At 41.5% G+C, this 15,248-nt stretch overlaps 1 pseudogene; it reads right to left on the bottom strand.

Moving 5' to 3' along the window:
- LOC124028448 overlaps positions 1 to 15,242 on the bottom strand; it is a 29,902-nt pseudogene extending 14,660 nt beyond the window's left edge.
- Positions 15,243 to 15,248: the final 6 nt, after the last annotated feature.

The raw sequence follows: 15,248 nt of genomic DNA, 5'->3' as shown, positions 1-15,248 counted from the left end.
GTGAGAGGACTTACTGCTGTCTCCAAGTGGCCACACACCTCTCCAGACTGGGGGTTAGTGAGAGGACTTACTGCTGTCTCCAAGTGGCCACACACCTCTCCAGACTGGGAGTTAGTGAGAGGACTTACTGCTGTCTCCAAGTGGCCACACAGCTCTCCAGACTGGGGGTTAGTGAGAGGACTTACTGCTGTCTCCAAGTGGCACACACCTCTCCAGACTGGGGGTTAGTGAGAGGACTTACTGCTGTCTCCAAGTGGCCACACACCTCTCCAGACTGGGAGTTAGTGAGAGGACTTACTGATGTCTCCAAGTGGCCACACACCTCTCCAGACTGGGGGTTAGTGAGAGGACTTACTGCTGTCTCCAAGTGGCCACACACCTCTCCAGACTGGGGGTTAGTGAGAGGACTTAGTAGTGTCTCCAAGTGGCCACACACCTCTCTAGTGCTGTAATAAGGCACTGTGGTGGTTGATGGTAAAGTATGCTGTAATAAGACTGGGTCCTGGTAGTAAAGTATGCTGTAATAAGGCTGGGTCCTGGTTGTAAAGTATGCTGTAATAAGGCTGGGTCCTGGTAGTAAAGTATGCTGTAATAAGGCTGGGTCCTGGTAGTAAAGTATGCTGTAATAAGGCTGGGTCCTGGTTGTAAAGTATGCTGTAATAAGGCTGGGTCCTGGTTGTAAAGTATGCTGTAATAAGGCTGGGTCCTGGTAGTAAAGTATGCTGTAATAAGGCTGGGTCCTGGTTGTAAAGTATGCTGTAATAAGGCTGGGTCCTGGTAGTAAAGTATGCTGTAATAAGGCTGGGTCCTGGTAGTAAAGTATGCTGTAATAAGGCTGGGTCCTGGTTGTAAAGTATGCTGTAATAAGGCTGGGTCCTGGTAGTAAAGTATGCTGTAATAAGGCTGGGTCCTTGTAGTAAAGTATGCTGTAATAAGGCTGGGTCCTGGTAGTAAAGTATGCTGTCATAAGGCTGGGTCCTGGTAGTAAAGTATGCTGTCATAAGGCTGGGTCCTGGTAGTAAAGTATGCTGTAATAAGGCTGGGTCCTGGTAGTAAAGTATGCTGTAATAAGGCTGGGTCCTGGTAGTAAAGTATGCTGTAATAAGGCTGGGTCCTGGAAGTAAAGTATGATGTAATAAGGATGGGTCATGGTAGTAAAGTATGCTGTAATAAGGATGGGTCATGGTAGTAAAGTATGCTGTAATAAGGCTGGGACCTGGTAGTAAAGTATGCTGTAATAAGGCTGGGTCCTGGAAGTAAAGTATGATGTAATAAGGATGGGTCCTGGAAGTAAAGTATGATGTAATAAGGATGGGTCATGGTAGTAAAGTATGCTGTAATAAGGATGGGTCATGGTAGTAAAGTATGCTGTAATAAGGCTGGGTCCTGGTAGTAAAGTATGCTGTAATAAGGCTGGGTCCTGGTTGTAAAGTATGCTATAATAAGGCTGGGTCCTAGTTGTAAAGTATGCTGTAATAAGGCTGGGTCCTGGTACTAAAGTATGCTGTAATAAGGCTGGGTCCTGGTTGTAAAGTATGCTATAATAAGGATGGGTCCTGGTAGTAAAGTATGCTGTAATAAGGCTGGGTCCTGGTAGTAAAGTATGCTGTAATAAGGCTGGGTCCTGGTAGTAAAGTATGCTGTAATAAGGATGGGTCCTGGTAGTAAAGTATGCTGTAATAAGGCTGGGTCCTGGAAGTAAAGTATGCTGTCATAAGGCTGGGTCCTGGTAGTAAAGTATGCTGTAATAAGGATGGGTCATGGTAGTAAAGTATGCTGTAATAAGGCTGGGTCCTGGTTGTAAAGTATGCTGTAATAAGGCTGGGTCCTGGTAGTAAAGTATGCTGTAATAAAGCTGGGTCCTGGTACTAAAGTATGCTGTAATAAGGCTGGGTCCTGGTAGTAAAGTATGCTGTAATAAGGCTGGGTCCTGGTAGTAAAGTATGCTGTAATAAGCCCATACCATTGTCAGAGTCACAAAGCCATAGGCCATCTTGGGAGAGGCTGGGGGCATGGGACCCACAGGGATGTCTCTGAACTAGAAAGGGGAAAAATATAGCCAGTATTAACATACAACATACATGTCTTCAATACCATATATGTCATCAAATGCCTCTCTATATAGTGTGATACTTTTGAACAGAGCCCGTGCATCCTAGTATGCCCTATATAATACACTAGAGCACTATGGGTCTTGGTCAAGTAGTGCACTATATAGGGCATAGAGTGCCATTTGGGACATAACCTAAGATGAACTGAGTCCTGTGGGTTTGTCCCAGTCTTGTTACCATGGTGATGGTGTCCCGTATGGCCAGTATATTCTCTACTGGGTTAGGACAGGTTATGGGTTGTTACCATGGTGATGGTGTCCCGTATGGCCAGTATATTCTCTTCTGGGTTAGGACAGGTTAAGGGTTAGGCTTGTTACCATGGTGATGGTGTTCCGTATGGCCAGTATATTCTCTACTGGGTTAGGACAGGTTAAGGGTTGTTACCATGGTGATGGTGTTCCATATGGCCAGTATATTCTCTACTGGGTTAGGACAGGTTAAGGGTTGTTACCATGGTGATGGTGTTCCGTATGGCCAGTATATTCTCTACTGGGTTAGGACAGGTTGAGGGTTGTTACCATGGTGATGGTGTCCGTATGGCCAGTATATTCTCTACTGGGTTAGGACAGGTTAATGGTTAGGCTTGTTACCATGGTGATGGTGTTCCGTATGGCCAGTATATTCTCTACTGGGTTAGGACAGGTTGAGGGTTGTTACCATGGTGATGGTGTCCCGTATGGCCAGTATATTCTCTACTGGGTTAGGACAGGTTAATGGTTAGGCTTGTTACCATGGTGATGGTGTTCCGTAGGGCCAGTATATTCTCTACTGGGTTAGGACAGGTTAAGGGAGTGTTACCTTGCTGATGGTGTCCCGTATGGCCATTATATTCTCTACTGGGTTAGGGACAGGTTAATGGTTAGGCTTGTTACCATGGTGATGGTGTTCCGTAGGGCCATTATATTCTCTACTGGGTTAGGACAGGTTAAGGGTGTTACCTTGCTAATGGTGTCCCGTATGGCTAGTAGTTTCTCTGTAGGGTCTCCTGCCTCAGACAGAGGGCGTTGTAGTCATAACTGGTCACTACCGACCTAAACCTGTTACCATGGTCCGCTCCTACAGGGTTAACAAGACAACAGTTATACATCTGATCCTACAGGGTTAACACAACTACAGTTATACATCTGATCCTACAGGGTTAACACAACTACATCTGATCCTACAGGGTTAACACAACTACATCTGATCCTACAGGGTTAACACAACTACATCTGATCCTACAGGGTTAACACAACTACATCTGATCCTACAGGGTTAACAAGACAACAGTTATACATCTGATCCTACAGGGTTAACACAACTACATCTGATCCTACAGGGTTAACACAACTACATCTGATCCTACAGGGTTAACACAACTACATCTGATCCTACAGGGTTAACACAACTATATCTGATCCTACAGGGTTAACACGAATACATCTGATCCTACAGGGTTAACACGACTACATCTGATCCTACAGGGTTAACAAGACAACAGTTATACATCTGATCCTACAGGGTTAACACAACTACATCTGATCCTACAGGGTTAACACAACTACATCTGATCCTACAGGGTTAACACAACTACAGTTATACATCTGATCCTACAGGGTTAACACAACTACATCTGATCCTACAGGGTTAACACAACTACATCTGATCCTACAGGGTTAACACAACTATATCTGATCCTACAGGGTTAACACAACTACATCTGATCCTACAGGGTTAACACGACAACAGTTATACATCTGATCCTACAGGGTTAACACAACTACATCTGATCCTACAGGGTTAACACAACTACATCTGATCCTACAGGGTTAACAAGACAACAGTTATACATCTGATCCTACAGGGTTAACACGACAACAGGGTTAACACGACAACATCTCTACAGGGTTAACATGAGGGAACAATACTTTGACAGTATTAAATGATTGGTATACGAGACTTAATGAAGGAAATATTGATACAGGCTATTAAACCAACCATTCCAGTAGCCAAAGTTGGTCCCTCCTTCAAACATATACCTGTAGTGAGAGAATAGAACAATGGTAAGGAACAATGTGATTGGTAAAGAGAATAGAACAATGGTAAGGAACAATGTGATTGGTAAAGAGAGTAGAACAATGGTAAGGAACAATGTGATTGGTAAAGAGAATAGAACAATGGTAAGGAACAATGTGATTGGTAAAGAGAATAGAACAATGGTAAGGAACAATGATTGGTAAAGAGAATAGAACAATGGTAAGGAACAATGTGATTGGTAAAGAGAATAGAACAATGGTAAGGAACAATGTGATTGGTAAAGAGAATAGAACAATGGTAAGGAACAATGTGATTGGTAAAGAGAATAGAACAATGGTAAGGAACAATGTGATTGGTAAAGAGAATAGAACAATGGTAAGGAACAATGTGATTGGTAAAGAGAATAGAACAATGGTAAGGAACAATGTGATTGGTAAAGAGAATAGAACAATGGTAAGGAACAATGTGATTGGTAAAGAGAATAGAACAATGGTAAGGAACAATGTGATTGGTATAGAGAATAGAACAATGGTAAGGAACAATGTGATTGGTAAAGAGAATAGAACAATGGTAAGGAACAATGTGATTGGTAAAGAGTAGAACAATGGTAAGGAACAATGTGATTGGTAAAGAGAATAGAACAATGGTAAGGAACAATGTGATTGGTAAAGAGAATAGAACAATGGTAAGGAACAATGTGATTGGTAAAGAGAGTAGAACAATGGTAAGGAACAATGTGATTGGTAAAGAGAATAGAACAATGGTAAGGAACAATGTGATTGGTATAGAGAATAGAACAATGGTAAGGAACAATGTGATTGGTAAAGATAATAGAACAATGGTAAGGAACAATGTGATTGGTAAAGATAATAGAACAATGGTAAGGAACAATGTGATTGGTAAAGAGAATAGAACAACTGCTGTTGTTATGTTGTGTGGGATGATTAAAAAAAAGCTGATTCATTTAGCTTGTTCCTTACTACAACACCTTACCAATCACATTGTTCCTTACCAATCACATTGTTCCTTATTATGGCACCTTACCAATCACATTGTTCCTTACTACAACACCTTACCAATCACATTGTTCCTTACTACAACACCTTACCAATCACATTGTTCCTTACTACGGCTCCTTACCAATCACATTGTTCCTTACTACAACACCTTACCAATCACATTGTTCCTTACTATGGCACCTTACCAATCACATTGTTCCTTACTACAACACCTTACCAATCACATTGTTCCTTACTACGGCTCCTTACCAATCACATTGTTCCTTACTATGGCACCTTACCAATCACATTGTTCCTTACTATGGCACCTTACCAATCACATTGTTCCTTACTACGGCACCTTACCAATCACATTGTTCCTTACAAATCACATTGTTCCTTACCAATCACAACACCTTACCCATCACATTGTTCCTTACTACGCCACCTTACCAATCACATTGTTCCTTACTACGGCACCTTACCAATCACATTGTTCCTTACTATGGCACCTTACCAATCACATTGTTCCTTACTACGGCACCTTACCAATCACATTGTTCCTTACCAATCACATTGTTCCTTACTACGGCACCTTACCAATCACATTGTTCCTTACTATGGCACCTTACCAATCACATTGTTCCTTACTACGGCACCTTACCAATCACATTGTTCCTTACTACGGCACCTTACCAATCACATTGTTCCTTACTATGGCACCTTACCAATCACATTGTTCCTTACTACGGCACCTTACCAATCACATTGTTCCTTACTATGGCACCTTACCAATCACATTGTTCCTTACTATGGCACCTTACCAATCACATTGTTCCTTACTACAACACCTTACCAATCACATTGTTCCTTACTATGGCACCTTACCAATCACATTGTTCCTTACTACGGCACCTTACCAATCACATTGTTCCTTACAAATCACATTGTTCCTTACCAATCACATTGTTCCTTACTACGGCACCTTACCAATCACATTGTTCCTTACTACGGCAACTTACCAATCACATTGTTCCTTACTACGGCTCCTTACCAATCACATTGTTCCTTACTACGGCACCTTACCAATCACATTGTTCCTTACTACGGCTCCTTACCAATCACATTGTTCCTTACTACGGCACCTTACCAATCACATTGTTCCTTACTACGGCACCTTACCAATCACATTGTTCCTTACTATGGCACCTTACCAATCACATTGTTCCTTACTACAACACCTTACCAATCACATTGTTCCTTACTATGGCACCTTACCAATCACATTGTTCCTTACTACGGCACCTTACCAATCACATTGTTCCTTACAAATCACATTGTTCCTTACCAATCACATTGTTCCTTACTACGGCACCTTACCCATCACATTGTTCCTTACTACGGCACCTTACCAATCACATTGTTCCTTACTATGGCACCTTACCAATCACATTGTTCCTTACTACGGCACCTTACCAATCACATTGTTCCTTACCAATCACATTGTTCCTTACTACGGCACCTTACCAATCACATTGTTCCTTACCAATCACATTGTTCCTTACTACGGCACCTTACCAATCACATTGTTCCTTACTACGGCTCCTTACCAATCACATTGTTCCTTACTACGGCACCTTACCAATCACATTGTTCCTTACTACGGCTCCTTACCAATCACATTGTTCCTTACTACGGCACCTTACCAATCACATTGTTCCTTACCAATCACATTGTTCCTTACTAATGCTCCTTACCAATCACATTGTTCCTTACTACGGCACCTTACCAATCACATTGTTACGGCACCTTACCAATCACATTGTTCCTTACTATGGCACCTTACCAATCACATTGTTCCTTACTACAACACCTTACCAATCACATTGTTCCTTACTACGGCTCCTTACCAATCACATTGTTCCTTACTACGGCACCTTACCAATCACATTGTTCCTTACTACGGCACCTTACCAATCACATTGTTCCTTACTATGGCACCTTACCAATCACATTGTTCCTTACTACAACACCTTACCAATCACATTGTTCCTTACTATGGCACCTTACCAATCACATTGTTCCTTACTACGGCACCTTACCAATCACATTGTTCCTTACAAATCACATTGTTCCTTACCAATCACATTGTTCCTTACTACGGCACCTTACCAATCACATTGTTCCTTACTATGGCACCTTACCAATCACATTGTTCCTTACTACGGCACCTTACCAATCACATTGTTCCTTACTATTGCACCTTACCAATCACATTGTTCCTTACCAATCACATTGTTCCTTACTACGGCACCTTACCAATCACATTGTTCCTTACCAATCACATTGTTCCTTATTATGGCACCTTACCAATCACATTGTTCCTTACTACGGCACCTTACCAATCACATTGTTCCTTACTACGGCTCCTTACCAATCACATTGTTCCTTACTACGGCACCTTACCAATCACATTGTTCCTTACCAATCACATTGTTCCTTACTACGGCACCTTACCAATCACATTGTTCCTTACTATGGCACCTTACCAATCACATTGTTCCTTACTATGGCACCTTACCAATCACATTGTTCCTTACTACGGCACCTTACCAATCACATTGTTCCTTACCAATCACATTGTTCCTTACTACGGCACCTTACCAATCACATTGTTCCTTACCAATCACATTGTTCCTTACTATGGCACCTTACCAATCACATTGTTCCTTACTATGGCACCTTACCAATCACATTGTTCCTTACTACGGCACCTTACCCATCACATTGTTCCTTACTACGTCACCTTACCAATCACATTGTTCCTTACTACGGCACCTTACCAATCACATTGTTCCTTACTATGGCACCTTACCAATCACATTGTTCCTTACTACGGCACCTTACCAATCACATTGTTCCTTACCAATCACATTGTTCCTTACTACGGCACCTTACCAATCACATTGTTCCTTACCGCACCTTACCAATCACATTGTTCCTTACTACGGCACCTTACCAATCACATTGTTCCTTACTACGGCACCTTACCAATCACATTGTTCCTTACTATGGCACCTTACCAATCACATTGTTCCTTACTACGGCACCTTACCAATCACATTGTTCCTTACTACGGCACCTTACCAATCACATTGTTCCTTACTATGGCACCTTACCAATCACATTGTTCCTTACTACAACACCTTACCAATCACATTGTTCCTTACTATGGCACCTTACCAATCACATTGTTCCTTACTACGGCACCTTACCAATCACATTGTTCCTTACAAATCACATTGTTCCTTACCAATCACATTGTTCCTTACTACGGCACCTTACCAATCACATTGTTCCTTACTACGGCACCTTACCAATCACATTGTTCCTTACTACGGCTCCTTACCAATCACATTGTTCCTTACTACGGCACCTTACCAATCACATTGTTCCTTACTACGGCTCCTTACCAATCACATTGTTCCTTACTACGGCATTGTTCCTTACCAATCACATTGTTCCTTACTACGGCACCTTACCAATCACATTGTTCCTTACTATGGCACCTTACCAATCACATTGTTCCTTACTACAACACCTTACCAATCACATTGTTCCTTACTATGGCACCTTACCAATCACATTGTTCCTTACTACGGCACCTTACCAATCACATTGTTCCTTACAAATCACATTGTTCCTTACTACGGCACCTTACCCATCACATTGTTCCTTACTACGGCACCTTACCAATCACATTGTTCCTTACTATGGCACCTTACCAATCACATTGTTCCTTACTACGGCACCTTACCAATCACATTGTTCCTTACCAATCACATTGTTCCTTACTACGGCACCTTACAATCACATTGTTCCTTACCAATCACATTGTTCCTTACTACGGCTCCTTACCAATCACATTGTTCCTTACTACGGCACCTTACCAATCACATTGTTCCTTACTACGGCTCCTTACCAATCACATTGTTCCTTACTACGGCACCTTACCAATCACATTGTTCCTTACCAATCACATTGTTCCTTACTACGGCTCCTTACCAATCACATTGTTCCTTACTACGGCACCTTACCAATCACATTGTTCCTTACTACGGCACCTTACCAATCACATTGTTCCTTACTATGGCACCTTACCAATCACATTGTTCCTTACTACAACACCTTACCAATCACATTGTTCCTTACTACGGCTCCTTACCAATCACATTGTTCCTTACTACGGCACCTTACCAATCACATTGTTCCTTACTACGGCACCTTACCAATCACATTGTTCCTTACTATGGCACCTTACCAATCACATTGTTCCTTACTACAACACCTTACCAATCACATTGTTCCTTACTATGGCACCTTACCAATCACATTGTTCCTTACTACGGCACCTTACCAATCACATTGTTCCTTACAAATCACATTGTTCCTTACCAATCACATTGTTCCTTACTACGGCACCTTACCAATCACATTGTTCCTTACTATGGCACCTTACCAATCACATTGTTCCTTACTACGGCACCTTACCAATCACATTGTTCCTTACTATGGCACCTTACCAATCACATTGTTCCTTACCAATCACATTGTTCTTACTACGGCACCTTACCAATCACATTGTTCCTTACCAATCACATTGTTCCTTATTATGGCACCTTACCAATCACATTGTTCCTTACTACGGCTCCTTACCAATCACATTGTTCCTTACTACGGCACCTTACCAATCACATTGTTCCTTACCAATCACATTGTTCCTTACTACGGCACCTTACCAATCACATTGTTCCTTACTATGGCACCTTACCAATCACATTGTTCCTTACTATGGCACCTTACCAATCACATTGTTCCTTACTACGGCACCTTACCAATCACATTGTTCCTTACCAATCACATTGTTCCTTACTACGGCACCTTACCAATCACATTGTTCCTTACCAATCACATTGTTCCTTACCAATCACATTGTTCCTTACTATGGCACCTTACCAATCACATTGTTCCTTACTATGGCACCTTAACAATCACATTGTTCCTTACTATGGCACCTTACCAATCACATTGTTCCTTACTACGGCTCCTTACCAATCACATTGTTCCTTACCAATGATATTGTTCCTTACAATGGCACCTTACCAATCACATTGTTCCTTACTATGATCACATTGCACCTTACCAATCACATTGATCACATTGTTCTTACCAATCACATTGTTCCTTACTACGGCACCTTACCAATCACATTGTTCCTTACTACGGCACCTTACCAATCACATTGTTCCTTACTATGGCACCTTACCAATCACATTGTTCCTTACCAATCACATTGTTCCTTACTACGGCACCTTACCAATCACATTGTTCCATACCAATCACATTGTTCCTTCGGCTCATACCAATCACATTGTTCCTTACTACGGCACCTTACCAATCACATTGTTCCTTACCAATCACATTGTTCCTTACTACGGCTCCTTACCAATCACATTGTTCCTTACCAATGATATTGTTCTTACTATGGCACCTTACCAATCACATTGTTCCTTACAAAATCACATTGTTCCTACCAATCACATTGTTCCTTACTATGGCACCTTACCAATCACATTGTTCCTTACTATGGCACCTTACCAATCACATTGTTCCTTACTATGGCACCTTACCAATCACATTGTTCCTTACTACGGCACCTTACCAATCACATTGTTCCTTACCAATCACATTGTTCCTTACTACGGCTCCTTACCAATCACATTGTTCCTTACTACGGCACCTTACCAATCACATTGTTCCTTACTACGGCTCCTTACCAATCACATTGTTCCTTACCAATGATATTGTTCCTTACTATGGCACCTTACCAATCACATTGTTCCTTACTACGGCTCCTTACCAATCACATTGTTCCTTACTATGGCACCTTACCGATCACATTGTTCCTTACCAATCACTTTGTTCCTTACTACGTTTTTACCAATCACATTGTTCCTTACTACGGCACCTTACCAATCACATTGTTCCTTACTACGGCACCTTACCAATCACATTGTTCCTTACTACAACACCTTACCAATCACACTGTTCCTTACTACGGTACCTTACCAATCACATTGTTCCATACCAATCACATTGTTCCTTACTACAACACCTTACCAATCACATTGTTCCTTACTATGGCACCTTACCAATCACATTGTTCCTTACTACGGCACCTTACCAATCACATTGTTCATACAAATCACATTGTTCCTTACCAATCACATTGTTCCTTACTACGGTACCTACCCATCACATTGTTCCTTACTACGGCACCTTACCAATCACATTGTTCCTTACTACGGCACCTTACCAATCACATTGTTCCTTACTATGGCACTCTTACCAATCACATTGTTCATACTACGGCACCTTACCAATCACATTGTTCCTTACCAATCACATTTTCCTTACTACGGCACCTTACCAATCACATTGTTCCTTACCAATCACATTGTTCCTTACTATGGCACCTTACAAATCACATTGTTCCTTACTACGGCACCTTACCAATCATACATTGTTCCTTACTACGGCTCCTTACCAATCACATTGTTCCTTACACGGCACCTTACCAATTACATTGTTCTTACTACGGCACCTTACCAATTACATTGTTCCTTACTACGGCACCTTACCAATCACATTGTTCCTTACTACCACCAATCACACTGTTCCTTACTACGGCTCCACCAATCACATTGTTCATACCAATCACGTTCCTTACTACAACACCTTACCAATCACATTGTTCCTTACTATGGCACCTTACCAATCACATTGTTCCTTACTACGGCACCTTACCAATCACATTGTTCCTTACAAATACATTGTTCCTACCAATCACATTGTTCCTTACTATGGCACCTTACCCATCACATTGTTCCTTACTACGGCACTCTTACCAATCACATTGTTCCTTACTACGGCACCTTTAAATCACATTGTTCCTTACTATGGCACCTTACCAATCACATTGTTCCTTACTACGGCACCTTACCAATCACATTGTTCCTTACCAATCACATTGTTCCTTACTACTGGCACCTTACCAATCACATTGTTCCTTACCAATCACATTGTTCATACTATGGCACCTTACAAATCCACATTGTTCCTTACTACGGCACTTACCAATCACATTGTTCCTTACTACGGCTCCTTACCAATCATTGTTCCTTACTACGGCACCTTACCAATCACATTGTTCCTTATACGGCTCCTTACCAATCACATTGTTCCTTACTACGGCACCTTACCAATCACATTGTTCCATACCAATCACATTGTTTTCCTTACTACGGCTCCTTACCAATCACATTGTTCCTTACTACGGCACCTTACCCAATCACATTGTTCCTTACTACGGCACCTTACCAATCACATTTGTTTCCTTACTATGGCACCTTACCAATCATTGTTCCTTACTACAACACCTTACCAATCACATTGTTCCTTACTATGGCACCTTACCAATCCATTGTTCCTTACTACGGCACCTTACCAATCACATTGTTCCATTTACAAATCACATTGTTCCTTACCAATCACATTGTTCCTTACTACGGCACCTTACCAATCACATTGTTCCTTACTATGGCACCTTACCAATCATTGTTCCTTACTACGGCACCTTACCAATCACATTGTTCCTTACTATGGCACCTTACCAATCACATTGTTCCTTACCAATCACATTGTTCCTTACTACGGCACCTTACCAATCACATTGTTCCTTACCAATCACATTGTTCCTTATTATGGCACCTTACCAATCACATTGTTCCTTACTCCCTTACCAATCACATTGTTCCTTACTACGGCTCCTTACCAATCACATTGTTCCTTAATGGCTCCTTACCAATCACATTGTTCTTACTATGGCACCTTACCAATCACATTGTTCCTTACCAATCACATTGTTCCTTACTACTGCACCTTACCAATCACATTGTTCCTTACTATGGCACCTTACCAATCACATTGTTCCTTATTATGGCACCTTACCAATCACATTGTTCCTTACTACGGCACCTTACCAATCACATTGTTCCTTACCAATCACATTGTTCCTTACTACGGCACCTTACCAATCACATTGTTCCTTACCAATCACATTGTTCCTTACTATGGCACCTTTACCAATCACATTGTTCCTTACTATGGCACCTTACCAATCACATTGTTCCTTCCTAGCGGTTTTACCAATCACATTGTTCCATTACTACGGCTCCTTACCAATCACATTGTTCCTTACCAATGATATTGTTCCTTCACAATGGCACCTTACCAATCACATTGTTCCTTACTATGGCACCTTACGATCACATTGTTCCTTACCAATCACATTGTTCTCACTACGGCTGCCTTACCAATCACATTGTTCCTTATACGGCACCTTACCAATCCCATTGTTTCATACTATGGTAACCTTACCAATTACATTTGTTCCTTACTCGACTGCCTTACCAATGCATTGTTTCCTTACCAATCCATTGTTCCTTACTAATCACATTGTTCCAATACATTGTTCCTTACCAATCACATTGTTCCTTACTACGGCACTTACCAATCACATTGTTCCTTACCAATCACATTTTCTTACTACGGCTCATACCAATCATTGTTCCTACTAATGATATTACCATTACATTGTTCACTTTACCAATCACATTGTTCCTTACTATGACTCATACCAATCACATTGTTCTTACCAATGATATTGTTCTCATTACGTATACCAATCACATTGTTCCATTACTGGCGCATACCAATCACATTGTTCCTTACCAATCACATTGTTCCTTACTATGGCACTCTTACCAATCACATTGTTCCTACTCGACACCTTACCAATCACATTGTTCCTTACCAATCACATTGTTCCTTACTCTGACTCATACCAATCACATTGTTCCTTACTACGGCAACCTTACCAATCACATTGTTCCTTACTACGGCTCATACCAATCACATTGTTCCTTACCAATGATATTGTTCCTTACTATGGCACCTTACCAATCACATTGTTCCTTACTATTTCGTTCCTTACCAATCACATTGTTCCTTACTATGGCACCATACCGATCACATTGTTCCTTACCAATCACATTGTTCCTTACTACGGCTCTTTACCAATCACATTGTTCCTTACTACGGCACCTATACCAATCACATTGTTCCTTACTACGACACCTTACCAATCACATTGTTCCTTACTACAACACCTTACCAATCACACTGTTCCTTACTCACGGTACCTTACCAATCACATTGTTCCATACCAATCACATTGTTCTTACTCACGTTGTTCCTTACTACGTACCTACCAATCACATTGTTCCTTACCAATCACATGTTCCTTACCAATCACATTGTTCTTACTACGGCTCATACCAATCACATTGTTCCTTACTCGGCACCTTACCAATCACATTGTTCCTTACTCCTTACCAATCACATTGTTCTCTTACTACGGCACCTTACCAATCACATTGTTCCACTCTGACACCTTACCAATCCATTGTTCTTACTATGGCTTTTACCAATCTACACTGTTCTTACTATGGCACCTTACCAATCACATTGTTCCTTACTACGGCACCTTACCAATCCACATTGTTCCATACTCGGCACCTTACCAATCACATTGTTCCTTACTCATTTATACCAATCACATTGTTCCTTACTATAGCTGCCACAATCACACTGTTCCTTCTTCTTAACAACTACCAATCCACATTGTTTTCCTTGCTGCTTCCTTACCAATCACATTGTTCCTTTTCTGGCACCTTACCAATCGCATTGTTCTTACTGTTCGCTTACCGTCATTATTTCAGTGTCTTATCATTGAATGGCTAAAACATTTGCCTTTTTCTTAAGAACGGCGATTTCCTGTCACTTTCCAGAGGGTTGGGGACCTACATGTTGACGCTGGCCCCCATGCTGAGCATCTCCCCCAGCATCCTGCTGACCTTCTGGGTGTCCACCTGAGCATGCTGGTCCCCCCAGTGGTCCAGCCACCCTGTGTAGAACTCAGAGTTCACCTGGAACACACAGG

Source organism: Oncorhynchus gorbuscha, unplaced genomic scaffold, assembly GCF_021184085.1.
Source record: "Oncorhynchus gorbuscha isolate QuinsamMale2020 ecotype Even-year unplaced genomic scaffold, OgorEven_v1.0 Un_scaffold_4182, whole genome shotgun sequence".
NCBI classification, from domain to species: Eukaryota; Metazoa; Chordata; class Actinopteri; order Salmoniformes; family Salmonidae; genus Oncorhynchus; species Oncorhynchus gorbuscha.
This window is presented reverse-complemented; position numbering and strand designations above follow the sequence as displayed.